Raw genomic sequence first — 24,913 nt, 5'->3', positions numbered from 1 at the left:
AGCATGCAATATGACAGCTTAGTAGATGCATCCTTTGTACTAACGAAGTGTAAAAAGCACAACTGGGAAAAAAAAGGGACATAGTCAATAAACAAGCGGGTGGAACACTGGCTCTATGACAATACGTGGAAAGTACAAAGGCTAGTTCACAAGGCACAAGTGACATGTCTCTGGGGGCTTAGGACAAAGCAGACTGTTGCCATAGTAGCCTGGTCAGATCAATCTATATTGACTGTTGCTATGGACACTGCATTAAGGTTACATCCCCAGTGGGCAAGTAGCACAAACCACTTTGCACCACAAATGGTTTGTCAGTCCTGATTTGCTCACGCTCCAATAACAGCAGCCGGATCCTACAGTGGGAACATGTGGAGAGTTATCTTGGCTGCAAGGCCGATAGAAGGAGCTCGGAGCCAAAGAGCTTCGAAGGTGAACAGATAAAAGCACAGAATAGACAAAAAAGCTCCAAATATAATGCATGGACAAAAAGCTTTATTAACCCCCTAGTGCACAAAGTTTTTTTTTCGTTTTTACATTTTTGTTTTTTCCTCCCCCCTTTAAAAAAATCATAACTCCTTTATTTATCCATGGCCGCTGCTGTATGAGGGCTTGTTTTTTGCGGGGTGAGTTGTATTTTTCCATTGTACTATTTAATGTACCATGTAATGTACTAAAAAAATTCTAGATGGAGAGAAATGGAAAAAAAATAACTTCCGCCATCTGTCGGAGCGTCTAATTTCTACGGCACACAAACTGCAACAAAAATGACATGATGACTTTATTCTATGAGTCAGTACGTTACTAAGATACCAAACATATATATATATTTCTTTGCTGTACTACTTGTATTTTTTTTTCCAATTATTTAATTCTTTTTTAATTTTTTTTTTCTATTGCTGTCTTCTGCCCCCAATAACTTTTTTATTTTTTCCGTAGACATAGTTGTGCGAGGGCTCATTTATTGAGAGACGTCCTGTAGTTTGCACTGGTAGCATTTTGGAATACATACAACTTTTCTATCGCTTTTTATTGCAGAAAGCCCCCAGCTGCCATGACACCAGCACAGCTCCCCGTTATCTCATCCGATTTAAATGCCACTGTGAGAATTGATAGCGGCATTTAAAGGGTTAACAGCTCCGAAGACCCGCGTGGTTTATCGGAGCTGTTGCCACTTTGGTGTCGGCAGTAAGTAACGTCCGGCACCTGCGTTGCATGAAGAGAGATGACCCCGCCATTATACGGAGGTCAGCGTGGAAGCCTCCGCTCCGACCTCTGTGTATTTAGAGTGAAAGTTTCCACGCCGACCTCCCATGTAGTGCCAGGTGCTTTCAACTGCAGGCATGGCTCTAATTGAAATCAATGGGAGCCGTGCCTGCAGTTACAAGCGCCAGACACTTCACGGAAGCCGGCGTGGAGGCTTTTGCTTCAATCTCTGTGTATTTGCAGCGCTGACAGCATGCACCCGCTTAGCAGATCGGTCGAGGTCCTGAGCGGCGGACTCCAGATGATCAACTATTGATGACCTATCCTAGGGCAATACCTATTGCTTCACGCACCGTCTAAAATATATATCTGAAAAAGATTGAGTAGGTCCTATTTTTTTCTCGGAAAAAACACGTTCGACGGAACAAAGCCACTGAAACCCAGTGTTTCACATGCTTTAATGTGCAACTTTTTTACACGCGGACATACCTGACCATATCTGAATGAGCCTTAGATTCAGGTCATCTGCAGTCATGACAGGATTTCTGGCTTCAATAGGCAAAAAAAAGAACATTAGGATGGTTTCAGACAGCTGCAGGCGCAACCGTGCTCGCCGGTACGTGGCGTAGTTGCGCATGAAAGCCTTTTTTTTTTAACCTTGCCAGCCGTTCCAACTCCATGCCGCAGCGCAGGAGCTTGAAAAAAATAGCAGGAAGTTATTACTACATTAGGGAGAGATAGGGCAAGTCATACTTTTTAATCCCTAAATTCATTGAAATCAGTGGTTGGTTTTTGTCGAGATGAATTGTGATCATCATGGCCGCAAAACGGGACAAAAAGCCGTTGATTGGTTTAAGCCCTAAAAAGGCCGTTTGCGATCAGCATGAATGCGTTGCGTTTATTGCACCGGCAGCATTTAATCGGAGTGATTTTCCTGCATGTTTCAAACCACGTATGAAGGCGGAGGAATAATCAAAGTCTATTTTTACTAAAAATTGATCATTTTAATTTAAAAATTTTACAGCTTGTCAAGTCTACAGAACACGGTGAATGGAATTTTGAAGTCTGTAATACACGCAAGGAACATTTCTGAAGCTGAACACTTGGCTAAAAGTTAGAGAATAGAAAAGTATTTTTAACTTTCCCGTAATCATCATCTGGAAAACTACCAGACTGGCAAATTGTCATAGTAATCACGGCACCCCGCTGGCACAAACAATTTTCTTTGCACGGGTCCGGAATGGACTATGATTAGAGATGAGCAAGTATACTCGCTAAGGCACATTACTCGAGCGAGTAGTGCCTTAGCCGAGTATCTCTCTGCTCATCTCTAAAGATTCGGGGGCCATCGTGGGGCGGGGAGTGGCGGGGGAGCGTGAGGAGGAACGGAGGGGAGATCTCTCTCTCCCTCTCTCCCCCCCGCTCCCTGCCGCAACTCACATGTCACCGGCGCCGGCCTTTGAATCTTTAGAGACGAGCAGGGAGATACTCGGCTAAGGCACTACTCGCTCGAGTAATGTGCCTTAGCGAGTATACTCGCTCATCTCTAACGATGATCATTTTTTGATCTATCTACCAACGTGCTCTACATTAATCTACAAAATGGGAGATTATGTTTAACCCCTTAAGCACCAAGCGCTATAAATATACAGTCAGACACAGCAGAGGACCTGGTGGAGAAGGCAGAAGCGATTTTTAACTGCTAGCGCCTTCTTCTTGCCTGGCTACATAGCGCTCAATGACTGCTATGTACTAAAAAGTGGAAGTATTACTTCCACTATGCGACCCTTCGATCACGTGATCGCCGGGTTGCTCATTCACAGTTGAGCTGCAGGGTCCTGGCAGACTCTGATCAGGTCCGTTAGTGACTGATGTCACTACAGGGGATCTTTCCCCTGTAATTGGGCTCCTTTGGATGCCCCAGCTGCAGTGAAAAAGTGTAAAATAAAAAACAAAAGACAATGTGAATGACCCTCAGAGGTCATGACGTCATTGGGGGACATAGATGGTAAAAAAATTGTTACAAAATAAATTTTAAAAAATTACAGAATAAAATAAGAATATATACATTAAAAAAAGAACATGACCCATCGCCAACCGAAATTGTCACCGTATTTATATATCAAAATGTCCTTAACACAATGAGGAACCCATTCCCATATTTTATTTTAACGTAAATATGTTAATTTAAAAAACTACAACTATGAATGTAAGAATTTTTTTTAGGTTTTTACCCCTAAAAAAAAAAAGATAAAAAAAATAGCCCTATATGTCACAGAAAAAAAAAACCCAGCAAAAATAGTTTTGGTGGCTGGAGGGAAAAAAAAAGTGGGGCTGTAAAACCATCACATGGGTAAAATCCCTATGTGGTGGTTTTACAGGTTCGTAAGGGGTTAAAACACAAAAAGTGGACTTTGATCATTCTTGCCCGATAACTTCATATCATAGATGGTTTAGATGTCAGTTTAGGATTCTGGGAATTTATAGTTGTAGATCTTTGACTTCTTTTCAGTGTTTCTCTGTATTTCCGTTATGAATTAGCTACGGGGGTCTTCGATTGCACCATGTGAACAGTTTAGTCTCGACTGGTTGCTTGATTATCATGCTCCCCTTACGGCCCAGCATTTCTGTGATCTAAGCAAGAATTCTATTTTCTAGGTCATTCATTTCAGAATGCTTTGATTCAAAGTACACTTCTATAATGCATGTTTTGGAGAACAGATGCTGTAAGGTCACAACAGAAAAACATTTAAGAAGGTTCCGATGAGTTTGTAACGTTTCACTAGCTCGAAGGCTTCCTTGGGTTTGTATCCAAACAGGCATCACAGAAATAATAATAGATTTCATTTTCAAAGAAACTCTCTTCCGACATTAACAGAAAACATATGCCGCCTTTAAAATGAGGGGAAAAAAGGACATTTCAGGTATAATGCACAGAGCTGTATTACTTCTTTTAGTGACAAGAGGGCAACTATACCAGGAGCCTGAGGACTTACTGCACCTCTGTATGTCTGCATCATAAGGAGGTAGGTGAAATCGTGTTCTTCTTTCAAATTTCGTGTAAAAAAGCAGAATGCTCCATCACATGCCATAGTATGGAGCAATGCTTCTATTCTGGCCATATGGCGCCACACTGAGACCCTGCAGCTCCATTCTATGGGGCTCTTATGTGCCCCCCTACAGACTTAGGAAGCCTGCACACGGGTGGATTTGCATTGCAGAATCCAAAACAGGCATCCGCTTCCGGATTCTGCAGCAAATGCAGCCCATAGCATACTATGGAAAACGCCATTCACTCTACACGAGCGGAAATCGAGTGCGATTTTCCGCTTGCGGAGAAGAAATCGCAGCATCCTGTGCGGCTTCCGTGAGGTTGGCTTCCATTGAAGTCAATGAAAGCCGTCTGCCCCGCGACCCTTCTGCAATCATTATTGTGGAAAAGTCGCGGGATCCGCATCATCGCCTAACAATGGCGCAGCACAATTTGTACTACGCATGTGCGCTGGCCGGCACATCCAAGGCACATGTTTGAAGACGGCGAACGGGTACGCTGGGGGTCGCAGGCCAGGCACAGGGTCGGATTCTACTGTGTGATCCCTCATGCGGAATTGTGTATGTACAGCGTTTTCAGACGCAGCCATAAAAAACAATAGGGCTCCGTTGTGGAAAATATGCGGTAAAATGGAATACGCTGTGCTCTTTTTTACATGCGCATGATACGCAATGAACATACACAAGTGTGAGTGTAATAGCAAACATCAATGTACTTGAATTGCCTGCGTACTATACAAGCGTACATCATGCGTGTAACGTGTAATCCAAGTAGGGTGGTGTGAGCCGGTCTTACTGTCCATTTTAAATTCATGTCTCACGTAAATGTATTTAGCGCATAACCCATTAAGTTCATTTTCAGCCTGTTAGTGACAACTAATTTGACCCTTACGGCTTTTTCACATAAGCGTCTACGCATTTGTGTGCGCCTCAGTGAAACTTTTCTGCGCGTTTATCTGCTCATCTTAAGGTACTTTTTCCACCCGCAGGGCATGTATATTTGTGCACGGTATACAAGACACAACGCTTTAACGGCTAATTTAGTCTAATGAGTTCCAGATGTCTTATTTTTCTAGCAGAATTACACTGAAAATTACGCATCTCCTTGCGTATTTCACGCGCATTCGCACGCCCCCATTGACTTCAATAGGGATCTTTGGTGCGCGAATGCGCAGAAAAGTAGAGTTTGCTGTTTTGTCTTTTTTAGTGTGACTGAAATGTACGCGTAAAAGTATGGAAATGTGAACAAACACATTAAAATCAGTGGGTTCTATTCTCTGCGTATTGTGCATTTAAATTTTATGCGTGCGAATACGCCTATGTGAATGGGGCCTCAATCATTAAATCATTTCCACTTTTGTGTCCCAGCAGTCATAACTTTTTTATTTTTTGTCAATGTAGCTCTATGAGATTAGAGAACCCATGTCCCCGCAGTAAAGAAGACGGGAGACATGGGACCCCCTATCTCAAGATCAATGGGGGTCTCAGCAGCGAGACTCAGACGGTACAACCCCTTTGAATATTGAAAATTGCAGAACAAAAAACTACACATATGGCCGCATGCACACGGGCGGATTTTCAATGCAGAATTCGGAGCGGGCGTCCACCTCCAGATTCCACAGCAACTACGGCCACAGCATGCTATGGCGAATTGTGATTTCAACTCCATGTGCGGAAATAGATTGCGATTTTAAGCTTGTGAAGAGCAAATCGTGGCATGCTGCGATTCTGTGCGGACTCTGCACGGACGGCTTCCATTGAAGACAATGGAAGCTGACCAATCCACGGCCCTTCCACAATGACATTGCAGAAAGGTTGCGGATTCCGCGTCATCGCTAGGCGATAACGCGGGAAAAGCATCGATTTTAAAAAATCTGCAGTACAGCAAAAAGACTTCCAGCAAAAAGTCCGTACAGCAAAAAGTCCAACTGGGCACAGGGTCGGATTTCGCTGCGTGATTCCGCATGCAGAATCTGACCCGCTGGTGTGCAGCCGGCCTAATTGTTATCTTCACATCAGTAACAACTTGTAGAATACATATTTCATAATTTTGCCAGTGAATTCTATAAAAAAAACTAATAAAACAATGCCAAACTAGCAGTCATAATCCTAACGCACTAAAGAATAAAGTCAACACAATACTAGGAGACTGACTGCAGCGCTGGACGCACAAGTGCACCGGCGCTCCATTTACTTTTAATGGGGCTGAAGAGATACCCAAGTAATTCTGTCGGCCTACTGAAATGAATAGAGCGCTGAAGCGCATGCCTGGGCAGGGCTACCTCCATGCCAACGTCACATGCCAGTAAAGAAGCGACCTCCTCAGTGCCAGGTAGAACAGGACACAAGAGTAGTGACACAGTCTCAGTAGTGACCCCCAACAATTAGGGGATAACTTACAATCTTGGTATAACTTCCTTAAAGTATAGTGTAAAGGGAAAAAAACCCTTTACATTTTTTTTCTGTAAAATCACTTTGATGCCAGGGTCAGCAATGACTGCGGGATCTGTGGGGTTAAAAGGCTTAGATGAATGATTAGACGAGCAAGTTCTCATCTTCTCATTCCTTGTCTTGAAAAAAAAAGCTCAAATATGCCATCCAATTGATAAGGGTGGGGTGTATGTAATAACATAAGAAAAAGTCCTTCCCCTGGGAAAGGCAGGAGAATTACGGATCATTCTCTGTTGCCTGCTCATCCCCCTGCTCTACACACTGATGTAGCAGCTGTATATTCAGCATTCCCAACCCCACTTCACACGGCTCTAGCAACCGTTCTATCGGGGCTATGGACACACTTTTGGTCTAATAGAACTGGAGCTACGGCTGTATGAAGTAGGGCGAGCCTCCAAAATTGTACAGTGTTTTTCAGAAACAGAGCTCAGGGTAATCAGTTTATGTCTAGTTCCACTTTTCTCCCAATTGTCTCCCAGGAGACACACTCTCTGTCTTATTATTGGTTCTCTCCCCTTTTCCCTGCACTTCTGCCTCCTCTGATTGGCTGTTGTATAGAACACAAGTCTATCACTGGGTCACAAGGAAGTAAACGCATAGCCAGCCGACTTCGGCCGGGCTCATGTGTGCCGCATGTATATCTCTCTTGCCACCAATATCAATACACTATCTTGGTGGGTATGCACGTGTAATATGCGCCAAGATACTGCATGCTGCAATTTTTCTTTGCACGAGTAATATGTGCATGGAAAAAAAAAAAAAGATGTGAGAGGTCCAACATCAGACCAGTCTTACACTACAACATGGGGGTTTGATTCTAAGAACACACACAAATAACCCACCACTAGTGAGAAGCGGATGTAAAGTAACTGTTCCATGCTGTAGATAAATGAGTTTTAGAAAGTGGAATCCTGGAGAGAAGCTTTATAAAAAATCTCTTAAAATACCCTACAGTATTGTGTATACAGCTCCGATGAAACCTATTCTGTCTCCATGGCGATAGACTATAAACTAACAGAGTACTCTGATACCGGGGCCGTGTTTCTCGCTACCTCTGCTCTTCTTTTCATTGCCCATAAGATTCCTTTTAGTCAAGCTGATTTATTGTTTGAACGGGCAAGTGACGTCACCGCCGGCTTGTTCGCTCTCGTGCGGCCTTTATAGACAGGCAGGTTCATCGTTGGCTCATTCAAACGAGAATCGGTCAGTCTTTCACACTGGCTGTATAAGTGACGAAGAAGGACTGTACAAGCGCCGTTTCGACTGAACGATAAGTGAACGAGCCAACGATGATTTTCATGCTGCATAAAATGAACGATGAGCAAAAAGCAAAAGGTTATCGTTGGCTGCGTTTAGACTGAACAATTACTGTTCAATTTCGCTCGTTAGAACAATTTTTGGAACGTTCCGTCTGAAAGCACCTTACGGCCTCTTTCACACGGCCGCATGCGTTGTTACGTTTGACCGATCACGGCTAAAAAAAAAAACAAAACATGAAGAATAGCCGTGATGTAGGCCCGATCCTAAGGAGCGTTTTCTCGTCCATTCATGCGGGCGGTTGCGGTGTATCAGTGAAAAAATACACTGTAGCGCGGAAAACCCTCGATCAGAAGAAATCCTTGGAATGACTGGTAATGCTTAGATAGAGCCAGCTGTCTTTTTCTCCCAGCATTGGACGCTGCTAAACTCACTCCCTCTCCCATTTTTTTAATTCCCATAGAAGTCTATGGGAGTTTCCAGTGCATCTCGCCAAAAGATGGGGCAAGACCTATCTTTTCACGCTTCGTATAAAATCTGTTGCTGATGTGCCATTTTTGCCGGCACCATGTGCCCAAAAATCGCTCGTCTGAATGAATACATTGGCGTCCAATGCTTCAGAAGGGCCCCGCTATTTTTGGTTGCAGCCACAATAGCTGCGTATATACGCTCGTATAAATAATGCCTAAGTTCAAGGAAACCTATCAAGTACTTTATCAAGTGATTCTGGCCATCTGTCACTTGTGGGGCAAGGTTTAGTAGATTCAGAGCCAACTAAAGTATGGATACAAGCCATGTTCACAGTATTGGAGAAGCTGATTTACTACAGAGATACAAATGGAAGTGAATACTTAGTTTGATCACGTTTAATAGAAATACATTATAACTTTACTTTCTTTCTTTGCTGCTTTCGCATGTACAAAAATGAGTAGTGAAACCAGAAGACATCAAAGACCACCCACACGGCGCGCTGTCCGCTCCATATATGACTCAAAGTAGAAATCTATAGGGCATTTCCCTGCTGTGCAGACTCTTATAAATCCTCCCACCTGCACAAAATGTGATCATGCACGCAAACGGCCTAAGTTTTTATATAAGGACATCTGAAAAATGATCGTATTTTTTTACAAATTATTCGGAGCGCCATTTTTTTTTTTACAAATGTTTTATTTTAGAATGTAAATGTTCCGGCGAAGTTCCCACTACCACATCACGCGATGGACGCCGGAAAGGCCTCACCGACTTGCAGTGGGTTTGGTAGCTTCCACCGTGGTTTCCATCATTTTGAGGGCTAAAACAGACTGGCGCATTTGCAAATACACGAGCCGCTACAAAGCATATAGCGTATGAACCAGTGGTTTTTTTGACTATTCAAACTCCATGCTAGTGCGAGCGGGTTTCAAAAAAAAAAAGCAGGATGATAGGTTCTACCCTATCCTTCTCACACATAGAAAAACTACATGCAAGAAAGATAGGGCAAGTCCTATCTTTTCTCGCGCGTAGGATTAACGCACGAGAATCCCAATACTGAATATGAATGGCTTCGTTTTGTCCAGTCTTGTAGCCGTGATTTTCACGACCGCAAAACGGGACAAAATCACTGCCGTCTGAAGAAGGTCAAATTTGCCAAGACTGATGACAGAGCCTTATGGCAACTTCCCATGAGCGTATACACAAAAATGCGCAGCTTCAGCGTATTATATTTGCATTATCAACAAGGCTGATTTTTTTATTGTAACTTTTGCGCACGCAGGGGATGTTTATTTGCGCGCAGCAGAAGAACATGCAGATTTTAATAGCTATTAAGTTCCATAAGGTCCAGATGTGTTCTTTCTTTCATGGAATTGCGTGGCGTATTTAGCTTCTGCGCTCATTAAGCGTGCATTTACGCAACCCCCATAGACTTCTAGGGGCACCCTTGGTGTGCAAATGTGTACAAAAATACAGCAGGTCCTATTTTATTGTGAGCTCAAAAATGGAAAATCTGTACAGACCCATTGATATCAATGAGTTCTATTTCCTGCGTATTGCGTGCGCAACTACACGCAAAAATATGAGTGTGTGGAGCCACTCTTAGATTGAGGTTTAAAACAAGAATCCAGGTACAAAACACTGTTTTAGGCTGGACTCACACGACCCTAGTGGCGCAGGCAATACATAATGAATAGGACTTTGTTAAAAGGCGTGCGCAAAAAAACCCCAACTCAACATGTTCTATTTTCCAGCACATTTGCGCAGCGAAAAAGAACATTTTGAAGTCATGAAACTAATTGGCCATTTCATTGCTGAGAGCATCATTGCATTTTTTTTGCGCGCACAAATGCACACAATTTATGCGTGCAAGAAGTACAGTAAAAAACGCGGTTGTGTAATCAAATACACAATGCTCGGTGCGCAAAAATGCATCACAAGTGCGCATGCTAATACGCATACACTCTCACAAGCAGGTCGGATTCCACAAGTGAGAAGCCAGACGGTGACCCTGTGTACGGGACTTACCTGTATTGCGGATGACCGCAGTGGCTCGCAGGCAGTCATGCGCAGTACAGGATTTTTTTTTGTTGTTCTTTGTATTTCCCACGCTGTCGCTACGCTGAGGCACTGATAATAATTACATCTGTGCTGCCAGATCTGTGCTGCCGGCTCTGACACAGATGTGAATAGGTCCGCAGACTGCAGTGTCTATATTCAGTGATATGTAGAAGCTGCAGAAGGCAAATGGTGCTTGGTCAAGAAGGCCAAAACAGTCTGCATCAGTACACTGGTTATCTTGATTTCGATATACAGCTATCCATCAATGAAAATGCCTACATGTCTACACTATACTTAAAGTATGCGGGGTCACACGACCATGATCGCCGGCAAGCTGCGCACGAATCTCATGCACCAGCAAGTCCACAATAACAAGTGTACTTGCTGCACCCCGCCAATCCCCATGCAGTATCTTGGCAAGATAGAGCATGCTGTGAGTAATACACACTGCTATGAGTGGCCCAATACAAATCAATGGGCTATTGGCGTGCACAACTCATATTGACAATACGTCCTTGTCAGAGCGACCGTACACAGTTAACAAGCTTGTATGAAACTTGTGAGAAATGCAAAAAACCAAATGCACAAATACCAAAAAACCTGCTCAGCCACTATGTTTCCTGTTTGCTAAACATCTATATTTTATATTTGTCTTTTATTACAATCCTGACAAACCAAGGTCTCCACAATGTTACCCACCCTATGAGTGATTTATACATGAGGCTAGTTGGGTGGACACATCTGTATGGAAAGTACCTTTTCACATAGGAATCCTTTCCAAGGTCAATAAACCGTAGGACAAAGTCATCTCAGGACACAACTACTTAAACATGCCAACTATATACAGTACTGTAGAAGTCAACTGAGAAGGAATTCGTAGGCTGGGTTTACGTCAGCGTTGGAACATCCGGCTGGAGGTTCCATCACCGAACCGGCTTTCGGTGATGGAACCTTTTGCATGCAGAGCTTTTTCTTCCATCCAAAAGCCGGCCAGAATGCGGGTGGACCCCATTATAGTCAATGAGCTTCGTTCAGCACTGTTTGGTTCCATCCAGAGACGGAGCTGAGATTCCCCTTTCCTGCGGGGATTCCCCTTTCCTGCTCCCCGAATGTAGCAGGAAACCGGATTCCCCACCACAGGTGTGAAAACACCCTTACAAACTTCATTCACCATTTTGCTGGTAGTCTATGAAGTTTTAGGAATAAGACTCTGAAACGTGCCGCCCGCCCGCTCGCCAGCTAGCTTGTAAATTCAGGAAGACTAAAGACAGGCACGCGCTAACATCAATCTCTTGTGAATCTTACAGCATGACTACATAACTCTTCATTACCTTAGAACAGCAGGCTGCTTAGCAACACTCCATCAACGCCCGTTAACAAGTACAACCAATAATGAGTAGTTTAATAATCCGTATCATGTCGCCATATCTCAGAATTTACTGCTCAGAATCAAGTATCTGGAATTGTGAAATTAATCTCTTTCCACTGCAGCCCTTTTGGATTTTTTTCGTTTCCATTTTTCTATCCGTACTCTCAAAAAATCGGAACTATTTTCTAGCTTTCCAGCGACATAAGGGACTATCCTTGCGGGAAGAGTTGTATGTTTCAGTGGTACCATTTAATGTACCATATAATGCATTGGAAAACTTCAATAAAACTTTTTTAGTGGGGGTAAAATGGAAAACAAGCAATTTCACTACTCTGGAGTTTTTCTTTTTTACAGCGTTCACGGCAGCAGTGACAGGTAATCTTAATTTTGTGGGTCAGTGTCAAATTTAAGGTGCATTCAGACGACCGTATATCGGCTGGGTTTTCACACCCAGCCGATATACGGCGTCTCTCTCTGCATGGGGGGAGGCTGGAAGAGACTGGAGCAGTGCTCTGAGCTCCCGCCCCCTCTCTGCCTCCTCTCCGCCCCTCTGCACTATTTGCAATTAAGGAGGTGGAACAGGGCGGGGCTAAGTTCTGGGAATTAGCTCCGCCCCGTCCCGCCTCTCCTCATTAAAAATAGTGCAGGAGGGTGGAGAGGAGGCAGAGAGGGGGCGGGAGTTTAGAGCACTGCTCCTGGATCTTCCAGCCTCCTCCCCCTGCAGAGAGAGATGCCGTATATCAGCTCGGCGTGAAAACCCAGCCGATATACGTTCGTGTGAATCCACCCTTCGGTAGTTTTTTTTTATGTTGTGCTACTTCTAAAGAAGCCCTAAGGCCTCTTGTCCATGGGGAAATTCAGGCCCGCGCGGATTTCTGCTGCAGATTTCTGCTGCGGATGCACTCCAAGGCCTCAGTCAGACGGGCGTTTTTATGTCCGTATGTTACCTGCATTTCGATCCGCATCTATATAGAACCGATGATTTTCAATGGCAGTGGTCACATGCCCGATATTTACCTGCGTAGCGGTAAATATAGGCTAGCGGATTTTAAAACGCAGCTAACTGCGGCATCCGCCTTCTTTGGATGTGAAACGTGAAATGTGAGACGTGTGAAATGCTGTCGCATCCAGGGTTTTCACCCTGCTCTCAATGGGGCCTACGGCAGCAGCACCAACCCCGTTGAGTACATACAGTGAAGATCGCAATCCTCTGGCACAGCTGTAGCAGAGGATCGCAATGTTGCCCCAATGAATTCACAGGAGCTAGTGCTATAGCCAGCAATGAGCTCCCGGCAAGTTCGGCAGTGATTCTAAGGGAACGGCTTTAAATATAAGCCCTTCCCTGAAAATCATCCCTAAAAAGTGTAAAAAAATAAATAAATATAAATAAATATATATATATTAGGCCGCCTGCAGACGAGCGGGTCGGATCTGGCGGCAAGGATTCTCGCCGCGGGACCCGACCCGAGCGCCTGCAGGGACGAGCGCGTACTCACCCGCGCCCGGCGGCCCCCGACTCTTTCATGTGCTGGCTGCCGGCGCATGCGCAGACCGGGGCCGTCGGCCGGGTGAGTGACGTTTCTGTGCGAGGCTCTGCGAGCCCCGCACAGAAATAGGACATGCCGCGGTTTGTTTGCCGTGCGAGATTTCGCACGGCCAAACCGCAGCCGTCTGCGTAGGAGTACGTATTGTAATGCACTCCTATGCAGGCTTTCAGTCGCGAAAATCCCGCGGGAAATCCTGCCGCGGGATTTCCGCCCGTGTGCCGGCGGCCTTATACATATATACATACTCACCTCTCTGCAGCTGCCGGGGCTCAGGCGCGTCTAGCCAGGTCTTCTCTTGAACTGCTATGAAGTGCTGTCACAGTGTCCAGTGACAATGGGACTCCCCGCAGAGATGAAGAAATCCTGATTTTAATGATCAGCAAAAAGAGCTCGAAATGCGCCCATTTACGCGCACGAATTATCGCTAAAACGATCGCTAATGAGCGAAGTTTTAGCGATAATCGTCCAGTGTAAATGGGCCTTTACATGACACACAGATTATGTGTGCTGCCACTTCTTATCTTGGTCACCAAGCTTTATTCCCAAATACTTGTAATAGGCCGACTTTACCACTCACTTTGTTGTGAACTGTCCGAAGACATAGCAGAAATTGTCTGGGTTTTTCAGACATCCACGCCGCTCAGCCGTACTGAGCGTACTAAATTTTGAAAAATAGTCCCAGTCCAACCAATGACCTGTAAAAACACAGTTCATTAATTACAACTTACTGGCGGATGATCCACAGTGTTTCCGCCTTATGGAAACATACCCTATATGTTACATAAACCTACCCTTATAGTGTTCAGTCAGCACCCAGTGTGTAATTGATTTTGAAATAGTTGCGCAATCACTTTTGTTATTATTTTTATTAAACGTGGTTAATGGCGAGCCTGCTGGGTTAATTGTATCGGCAGATTTCCAAAAAAATAAAGTACAATGGCAAATGGATTACATTATTTCCCATAACAGGAAAACCTTACGTGGCAGAAAAAAAACAGATATATTTGAGTTCAGCGCACTAAAGTTACTATGAGCCGCCTATCTGCTTATCTGTTACAAAAATCATTCAAGCAAGTGAGAGTGAACAATAATCGTTCAGTCTAAACGCAGCCAGCGAGCAATTGTTGAACAATAATTGGTCACTATTCGTTAATGTTACGCAGACATAAAAATCATTGTTGGTTCGTTAACTTATTGTTTGGTGTAAATGGCAATTGTTCAGTTCTCGTTAATTTATACAGCGAATGACTGATCGATTCTGAACGACCTGACATTTAGATGAGTCAACGATGTATCTGCCTGTATGTACAGAGTGCATGAGACCGAACTCGGTGCAGAAGATCGACAAGTGTTACGTCCGCCAGGCACACCACGGCCCAGCACGGACGCGTTGAATCAATCACCCGCAGATCTCAAGGAAAAGCGCACATGGAATACCAAGGGACAGCGAACTGTAGAACTACCAACGGGACTCGGGGACAGACATAAACTAACGACTGACCAAATGATGTACAGGACTTATCCATAAGGGCCTAATACAGAACACATGTATAACAGATAAGGAGAGGGAACAGAACCAAGGCACAACACACACACACACAGACATTGGGTGCAAATGACACGGCCGTCCAATTTGCCACGCATTCCTTCTACCTGAGATGTGTGCATTCTGTTACGTCCACTTCCTACATGAATTGCAAAAACTGCGAAATGGACTCCCTCCATGCGGGAAGACATAACCAAAGACTGACAAACATACAAAACACGCACGTTTCATACCCGCACATAAAACCAGATGGAAACGCTTTCAAATGTACGAGGTATTACTTTGTGAATTCGCCAAGTCACTTAAAGGAGATGTCTCGAGGAAGCAGTGAATTTTTTTTTTTGCCCAGTCCCCCTAATTAAACATACATTACCAATTACCCCTGTAAATTACTTTCCTAGCTGGTTTCTACTTACCGTTCCAGCGTTTCAGCAACTTATAAAACTTTTTCCCAAGATGGCCGCCAGCTCTTTTCGCATCGCTTGCTGTAGCCCGACGTGCGCGCTCCTGAGACGCTACCAGCTGTGTCTCCCTGACAACAGGACGCCCCGCAGCCGCCGACCGGACCCCTGGAGTGAACACGGCCGACCTGTCACCCACCGCCAGGCAGAAGGTAACCGGCGCAGCCCCCCCGGCCTAGCGCTAGTTCCCCCATCACAGCGGCAGCCCCCCCGGCGCAGCGACAGCCCCCCCATCACAGCGGCAGCCCCCCCCGGCCTAGCGCTAGTTCCCCCATCACAGCGGCAGCCCCCCCCGGCCCAGCGCTAGTTCCCCTGGCGCAGCGACAGCCCCCCCCCCGGCGCACCGACAGCCCCCCCCCCCGGCGCACCGACAGCCCCCCCCCGGCGCAGCGACAGCCCCCCCCCCCGGCGCAGCCCGGCGCAGCGACAGCCCCCCCGGCCCATCACTTACCGGGACAGCTGGACGGCGGGACAGCTGGGCGGCTTCTCCGGACAGCTCGGCAGCTCTGCACCTTCCTCTAACAGAGGAAGGTACAGAATGGCCGCTCCAGCGCGCTCCCGAGCAGTGACAGCTCGTCTGCGCATGCGCAGAAGAGCTGTAGCGGGGAGCACACTGAAGCGGCTCGTGCTGAATGGAGAAGACCGGACTGCGCAAGCGCGTCTAAAAAAGCAAGCTGCCGGCGAATTTAGACGGAACCATGGAGACGAGGACGCTAGCAACGGAGCAGGTAAGTGGAATAACTTCTGTATGGCTCATATTTAATGCACGATGTATATTACAAAGTGCATTAATATGGCCATACAGAAGTGTATAACCCCACTTTGTTTCGCGAGACCACCCCTTTAAGCCCGCGAGCCCACATAACAGGTCCTCGTTGTCTAGAAGGTCCCTACTCTAACGAGACAACTTTCACATGACACCTGCCTGCAAGCAGGGCGATCGTCCCAATAAGGACGGCCAACGCTGGAACCTAGCTAGCCCAAAGATAGTAAACGATCCAGCCATACAGGACACAGTTCACACCAACACATCCTAGAATGCATACAAAATGGAACAGGATTGATGACGTCCCATGTCTGGCACCCTGCACCGACCCACACCATACATCACTGTTCACACCAATAGAACTACATGCATGAATTCAAACACCAGGGGGTATGAGAAAAGCAACTCCCTCCGGCCAGAGAGGCCGTTATTTATATGTAACAGACCTGTGGTGATTGGCTGGCTGGAGAAACTCCACCACCAGCCAGTTCAATTATACCACCCCTGTGAAGGTGAGCTGCTGGAAACCTGTAGAACAACAGATCCCAGCAGCACAGCCTAACAGCAAGTTTTTCCCATGGGAAACTTTGTATCGTACGCCGTGAGATGTGTTTTCCTGTCCTATTGAAAACAATGGGTGATTCAAAAGAATGGTGTTCATATTTGCATGAGTTTTGTGCGGCTTGCAACGCATGAGATTCTCGCTTGTGTGCATGTAGGGTAAGGCCGCCTGCAGACGGGCAGGTCGGATTCGGCGGCGGGACCCGACCCCTGCGCCTGCAGGAACGAGCGCGTACTCACCCGCGCTTGGCGGCCCCGGCTCTTTCATGTGCGCATGCACAGACCGGAGCCGGCGGCCGGGTGAGTGACGTTTCTGTGCGAGGCTCTGCGAGCCCCGCACAGAAATAGGACATGCCGCGCGACATTTCGCACGGCCAAACCGCGGCCGTCTGCATAGGAGTGCGTATTGTAATGCACTCCTATGCAGGCTTTCAGTGGCGGAAATCCCGCGGAAAATCCCGCCACGGGATTTCCGCCCGTGTGCAGGCGGCCTAAGGCTAGTTTCAGACGAGACGCATTTCAGATGATGCTGCAGCCGTAGGTCATCAGCATTTAGCGACATTTTGATCTGCTTTTGCCTCTGTATATTTTACTTTCCACTGGGCAAATACTGATCAGTACTTGCTCAATAGAATAGAATGGAAATACAGAGGCAAATGTATGGGTCATTAAAGTGAAAAAATCCGTCCATGTAAATAGTCCTATTGATTTACATCGGCTCCGTATTACGGTTCTCAAAATATGGACCAAATATGGAGTAAAACGGGCTCGCCTGAAAGTGGCCTTATGGACAAAATACTCACACTTGTAATCTTATCTCCTTAAATGAAACCACCAATTGCGACCCGGCCCCCTAGCAAACGGGAAGGGGGGGGGGGGTGCAGGCCCCCTCTATATACAGTCTCACTGCCCTGGCCAGCTGTAGGTGACACTCATGGAGGGGAGGGCCGTTACCAGAGGAGCTGGCAGCCAATTACAGGTTGCAGCCTCCCTGGGTGCGTGGTCCGGCTGGCGGTGCACTGACAGTGTCGGGGAGCGGAGGAGGAGTACATGCAGTGGTATGTACTGTATGTACTCACATATGTATATCTGGCAAAACTTATACCAGCGGTACATATACAATTATATACAGGAGTTACCCAGGTTATACCAGCATGCTCCATATCCCTATATAACGGGAGATGTATAACTTATACCAGCTGTACATATGTAATTATATAAAGGTGACACCCAGATTATACCAGCATGGTCCATATCCCTATATAACGGGAGATGTATAACTTATACCAGCTGTACATATGTAATTATATAAAGGTGACACCCAAGTTATACCAGCATGGTCCATATCCCTATATAATGGGAGATGTATAACTTATACCAGCTGTACATATGTAATTATATAAAGGTGACACCCAGGTTATACCAGCATGGTTCATATCACTATATAACGGGAGAAGTATAACTTACACCAGCTGTATATATACACACAGGAGATACCCAGGCTATACCAGCATGGTCCATATCACTATATACAGGGAGAAGTATAACTTATACCAGGTGTACATATATAATATTATATACAGTAGATACCCAGGTTATACCATCATGGTCTATATCACTATATACAGGAGATGTATAACTTATACCAGCTGTACATATATATTATACTAGCTGATATACCCGGCTTCGCCCGAGTTAATTTGGTACTGGTGTTTATCTGGTGTTCACACGGAAAATCTTATGAAGTCGTGGTTACTTTAGAGATACAGAGGAAAAACATATGTTCACCATTTTGCATAGTTCTCTGCGTTACCCAGAAAACACCACGTAGAGGTAACCATGCGATGTTTCCTTCATATAAAATGACATCAGGAAGTGAGAGAATTAGATTACGTACATAAAATTTGGACACTAATTCTTTTGCGCTTAGAATTGAATAATCGAGTTGGGACCTATTAACTTTTCATATTTATGACACAATCAATGCTTGTGCCAAATTTCATGTTTCTATGACATTGGGAAGTGAGACATTTGGATTATGTACGTAAAATTTGGACGCTAATTCTTTTGCGCATAGAATTGAATAATGGAGTTGGGACCCATTAGCTTTTCCTATTTATGACATAATCAATGTTCATGCCAAATTTCCCGTTTCTATGACACTGGAAAGTGAGAAAATTACATACCGCACGTAAAATTTGGACGCTAATTCTTTTGCGCATAGAATTGAATAATGGAGTTGGGACCCATTCGCTTTTCCTATTTATGACATAATCAATGCTCGTGCCAAATTTCCCGTTTCTATGACACCGGAAAGTGAGAAAATTACATTCCGCACGTAAAATTTGGACGCTAATTCTTTTGCGCATAGAATTGAATAATCGGGTTGGGACCAATTAGCTTTTCCTATTTATGACATAATCAATGCTCGTGCCAAATTTCCCGTTTCTATGACACCGGAAAGTGATAAAATTACATTCCGCACGTAAAATTTGGACGCTAATTCTTTTGCGCATAGAATTGAATAATCGGGTTGGGACCAATTAGCTTTTCCTATTTATGACATAATCAATGCTCGTGCCAAATTTCCCGTTTCTATGACACCGGAAAGTGAGAAAATTACATTCCGCACGTAAAATTTGGACGCTAATTCTTTTGCGCATAGAATTGAATAATGGAGTTGGGACCCATTAGCGTTTCCTATTTATGACATATTCAATGCTCGTGCCAATTTTCCCGTTTCTATGACACCGGAAAGTGAGAAAATTACATTCCGCACGTGAAATTTCGACGCCAATTCTTTTGCGCTAGAATTGAATAATTGAGTTGGGACCCATTAGATTTTACTATTTATGACATAATCAATGCTCATGCCAAATTTCCCGTTTCTATGACACCAGCAAGTGAGAAAATTACATTCCGCACGTAAAATTTGGACGCTAATTCTTTTGCGCATAGAATTGAATAATCGAGTTGGGACCCATTAGCTTTTCCTATTTATGACATAATCAATGCTTGTGCCAAATTTCCCGTTTCTATGACACCGGAATGTGAGAAAATTAGATTCCGTACGTAAAATTTGGACGCTAATTCTTTTGCGCTAGAATTGAATAATGGAGTTGGGACCCATTAGGTTTTCCTATTTATGACATAATCAATGCTCGTGCCAAATTTCCCGTTTCTATGACACCGGAAAGTGAGAAAATTACATTCCGCACGTAAAATTTCGACGCCAATTCTTTTGCGCTAGAATTGAATAATTGAGTTGGGACCCATTAGATTTTACTATTTATGACATAATCAATGCTCATGCCAAATTTCCCGTTTCTATGACACCGGAAAGTGAGAAAATTACATTCCGCACGTAAAATTTGGATGCTAATTCTTTTGCGCATAGAATTGAATAATCGAGTTGGGACCCATTAGCTTTTCCTATTTATGACATAATCAATGCTCGTGCCAAATTTCCTGTTTCTAAGACACTGGAAAGTAAAGAAATTACATTCCGCACGTAAAATTTCCACACCAATTCTTTTGCACTAGAATTGAATAATCGAGTTGGGACCCATTAGGTTTTCCTATTTATGACATAATCAATGCTCGTGCCAAATTTCCCGTTTCTATGACACCGGAAAGTGAGAAAATTACATTCCGCACGTAAAATTTGGACGCTAATTCTTTTGCGCATAGAATTGAATAATGGAGTTGGGACCCATTCGCTTTTCCTATTTATGACATAATCAATGCTCGTGCCAAATTTCCCGTTTCTATGACACCGGAAAGTGAGAAAATTACATTCCGCACGTAAAATTTGGACGCTAATTCTTTTGCGCATAGAATTGAATAATCGGGTTGGGACCAATTAGCTTTTCCTATTTATGACATAATCAATGCTCGTGCCAAATTTCCCGTTTCTATGACACCGGAAAGTGATAAAATTACATTCCGCACGTAAAATTTGGATGCTAATTCTTTTGCGCATAGAATTGAATAATCGAGTTGGGACCCATTAGCTTTTCCTATTTATGACATAATCAATGCTCGTGCCAAATTTCCTGTTTCTAAGACACTGGAAAGTAAAGAAATTACATTCCGCACGTAAAATTTCCACACCAATTCTTTTGCACTAGAATTGAATAATCGAGTTGGGACCCATTAGATTTTCCTATTTATGACATAATCAATGCTCGTGCCAAATTTCCCGTTTCTATGACACCGGAAAGTGAGAAAATTACATTCCGCACGTAAAATGTGGACGCTAATTCTTTTGCGCATAGAATTGAATAATGGAGTTGGGACCCATTAGCGTTTCCTATTTATGACATATTCAATGCTCGTGCCAATTTTCCCGTTTCTATGACACCATAAAGTGAGAAAATTACATTCCGCACGTACAATTTTGACGCCAATTCTTTTGCGCTAGAATTGAAAAATCGAGTTGGGACCCATTAGCTTTTACTATTTATGACATAATCAATGCTCGTGCCAAATTTCCCATTTCTATGACACCGGAATGTGAGAAAATTAGATTCCGTACGTAAAATTTGGACGCTAATTCTTTTGCGCATAGAATTGAATAATGGAGTTGGGACCCATTAGCTTTTACTATTTATGACATAATCAATGCTTGTGCCAAATTTCCTGTTTCTAAGACACTGGAAAGTAAAGAAATTACATTCCGCACGTAAAATTTCGACGCCAATTCTTTTGAGCTAGAATTGAATAATCGAGTTAGGACCCATTAGGTTTTCCTATTTATGACATAATCAATGCTCGTGCCAAATTTCATGTTTCTATGACACCAGAAAGTGAGAAAATTAGATTCCGTACGTAAAATTTGGACGCTAATTCTTTTGCGCATAGAATTGAATAATCGAGTTGGGACCCATTAGCTTTTCCTTTTTATGACATAATCAATGCCCGTGCCAAATTTCACGTTTCTATGACATTGGGAAGTGAGAGATTTAGATTATGTACGTAAAATTTTGACGCCAATTCTTTTGCGCATAGAATTGAACAATCGAGTTGGGACCCAATTTCTTTTCCTATTTTGGAGATAATCTATGCTTGCGCCAAATTTCATGTTTCTACGACATCGGGAAGTTGGAGAACTTTTGGCGAGTCAGTCAGTCAGTGAGTCAGTGAGTCAGTCAGTCAGTGAGGGCTTTCAGCTTTATATATATATAGATACAGTAGATACCCAGGTAAGGGTGTTTTCACACCTGCACTGCGGGATTCTGTTTTTTTTCTCCGCTCCGGGAACAGGAGAGGGAAATCCCCACAGCCAAACACCTCTGTTTGTGGATGGAACCGAAGAGCGCTGGGCAGACCCCATTGACTACAGTGGGGTCCGCCCACTTTTCGATTTTAAGCCGGATTTGTGATGAATCTCCGGCAGGTGGAAACAACACAGACGTGAAATCGGGTCTTACAGCAGTATGGTCAATATCACTGTATACAGGAGTTGTATATAAACATATACATAGTTAGGACTAATGCTAACGGTCGGATTTCCACCGCAATCCGCGGCGGTGCCCCGCAGCTATTAGGTTCTATTGAGCCTAATAGCTCAATGTTCAAACCGCAGAATTCCGCAATGTGAAATAAACCGTGGCATGTTCTAAATGCCGCAGGAATACGCATGGCTGGCTTCCAATGTAGTCAATAGAAGCCAGCCATCACACTATACTTCCACTGTAGCATAGCATAAGCATCGCGGGAATACGCGTCCCCGCCCACCGCGTCATCTGACACTGTCGGTGCGTCATGCATTGTACTGCGCGGGACGTGTACAGTGGATCCGGAGTGGTAAGTATAAGGGTTTTGGGGGGCGCTGTGGGTGGACTCCCCTGTGATACTCCGCACACACACACCTCCCTGTATATAGTGATATGGACCATGCTGGTATAACCTAGGTTTTTCCTGTATATGATTGCATACTTTACACACAATTACAAAAACACATCACATGCAGTTTTTAAACAAACAGACGTAATGTATAAATCCACGTCTGGTTTTTAATGGTCTATGTGGTTATTTGTTGTGATTTTAATTGTGGTTCAAAAATGCAACAAAAAACATGAAGACAGCCTCAGGGGCTACAAGCAAATCTTCACGTAGTCCAGGAAATGAGTCATGTTTGGAAAGCTGATGCCATGAGGCTAAATATTGTATGTAAACTTGTTTTGCAGCTGTATGCAGAGCAGTTTATGTATGGGTACGGGTATAGTGGGGGGGGGGGGGGGGCTGAGCTAAATTTTTGCACCCCTGACCCTTTAGTTACACCCCTGAATGAAACCCTTTTTACCAATTAGGACTTGGAGAAGTCATAAAATAGTAGAGTTGGAAGGGACCTCCAGGGTCATTGGGTTGGCACTGCTGTATCTTGTCTCCACCACAAGTATAGGTGGAGACCTAGTGATGGGCTATATCCGACCACTGTACGCCCACAAGCTGCTGATTGGCTGGCTGGAGCAAGGCCCTAGCAGCGTGAAATGAGTTTTGGCTGGGATGGAGGGTTAGGGTTAGTTTCAGTGTTAGGCTTACATTATTAGTAGAGATGAGCGAGTATACTCGGTAAAGGCAATTGCTCGAGCGAGCATTGCCTTTATCGAGTACCTGCCCGCTCGAGATGAAACGTTCGGGTGCCGGCACGGGGGAGCGGTGAGTAGCGGCTGTCAGCAGGAGGGAGCGAGGGGGGAGAGGGGGAGAGAGAGATCTCCCCTCTGTTCTGCTCCGCTCTCCCCCGCAGCTCCCTGCCTGCCACCGGCACCCGAACCTTTCATCTCGAGCGGGCAGGTACTCGCTAAAGGCAATGCTCGCTCGAGCAATTGCCTTTACTGAGTATACTCGCTCATCTCTAATTATTAGCTGTAAATGCTAATTCATTGAATGGCCAAGCGCTGCCTGTGATTGGCTGAGCGCTGTGACCAATCACAGGCAGCGCTCAGCTGTCATTCAATAAATGGCTGAGCACTGCCTGTGATTGGCTGAGCGCTCAGCCAATCAGACACAGCCCTTTCTGAAAGAACTTCATTACCGTGACGGGACCCAAGCGGCTAGACGCGCCTGAGACCTGGCAGCGGTGGACCGGTGAGTATATATATTTTTTTAATTTTTACACATGCTTGGGATGATTTTCAGCTTACATTTAAAGGCCTTCCCTGAAAATCACTGCAGGAGTGTCGGCAGTCCACTGCTCTCAATGGGGCTTATACTCGAGTATATACGGTAACCACGTCAATCGGAGTGTCGTTATTTGCACCACCTAAATGAACATACCTTGCAAGCGCAAAAAGTACCGTAAAATACACGGTGAGCGTACAAAAAAGCATAGTTCACTCTGCAAATCTGCAGTGATCTACGCAAAAACGCATTATTACGCGTGCAATTGTGTATTTACTGCGTAGAAATACGTACTGAAACACTGAAAATAGGACCTGCTGTGTGCGATTTTGTATGCGTAGAATACGCGGCGCAAAAACGCTACCGTGAGAGGCCCCACGGAACTGCATGGAGCCTCAGCGCTGCGTATTACACATCCCCGTAATACGCTGTAAAACGGCGCTTGTGTGACCGTAGCCTAACTATAGCGGGATCCGTTCAGTGTGCGGCGGGCTTCTGTGAACAATCCGTAATACCTTCTTCATTAAACGGTCACATTTTTCCGACATCTTTGCCCTTTTTTTTACTATTTTGATGAATAAAATGGAGCGGCCAATTATCATTTTTGAAAATGTATTACACTTTTTATCTAAAATCTGCGCCAAAATCACTGTGTGGCATTAATCAGCCGTACGTCGTGTCCCGCCTAAGGACACGCTTATGTCGTATCAGCGATCCCAAATGCTCGCAGGTTCCTAGCACCTCTTAGAACCCTCCACGGCGCATTCGTTACCGCTTGACATCCCATTGCGGAGCCCCCAGATATGGAAGCACAACACGCAGCAGCGCTGCTTCCTGTATAGAGGGCGGGCAGCCGGGCGGGGGGAGACAGCTTGTTATCTCTGCCCTTCTTCACCACTACTTGTCATGCCAGACTGTCAAGGCGGAAGCAGAGCAGCAGCCACGCACAACGCAGGCTGGGGAGCAGCTGCTGCTGTACCAGGGGTTAACGCTGCTGCTGTACCAGGGGTTAACGCTGCTGCTGTACCAGGGGTTAACGCTGCT

General features: G+C 44.8%; 1 protein-coding gene across 3 annotated transcripts in view; it reads right to left on the bottom strand.

Moving 5' to 3' along the window:
* MBP (myelin basic protein) overlaps positions 1 to 24,913 on the bottom strand; it is a 183,434-nt gene that overhangs the window by 158,132 nt on the left and 389 nt on the right. The window lies entirely within an intron of this gene.

This window comes from Eleutherodactylus coqui, chromosome 9 (assembly GCF_035609145.1).
Source record: "Eleutherodactylus coqui strain aEleCoq1 chromosome 9, aEleCoq1.hap1, whole genome shotgun sequence".
Taxonomy (NCBI): Eukaryota; Metazoa; Chordata; class Amphibia; order Anura; family Eleutherodactylidae; genus Eleutherodactylus; species Eleutherodactylus coqui.
The sequence above is the reverse complement of the archived record's forward strand: the minus strand, read 5'-3'. Positions and strand labels throughout refer to the sequence as shown.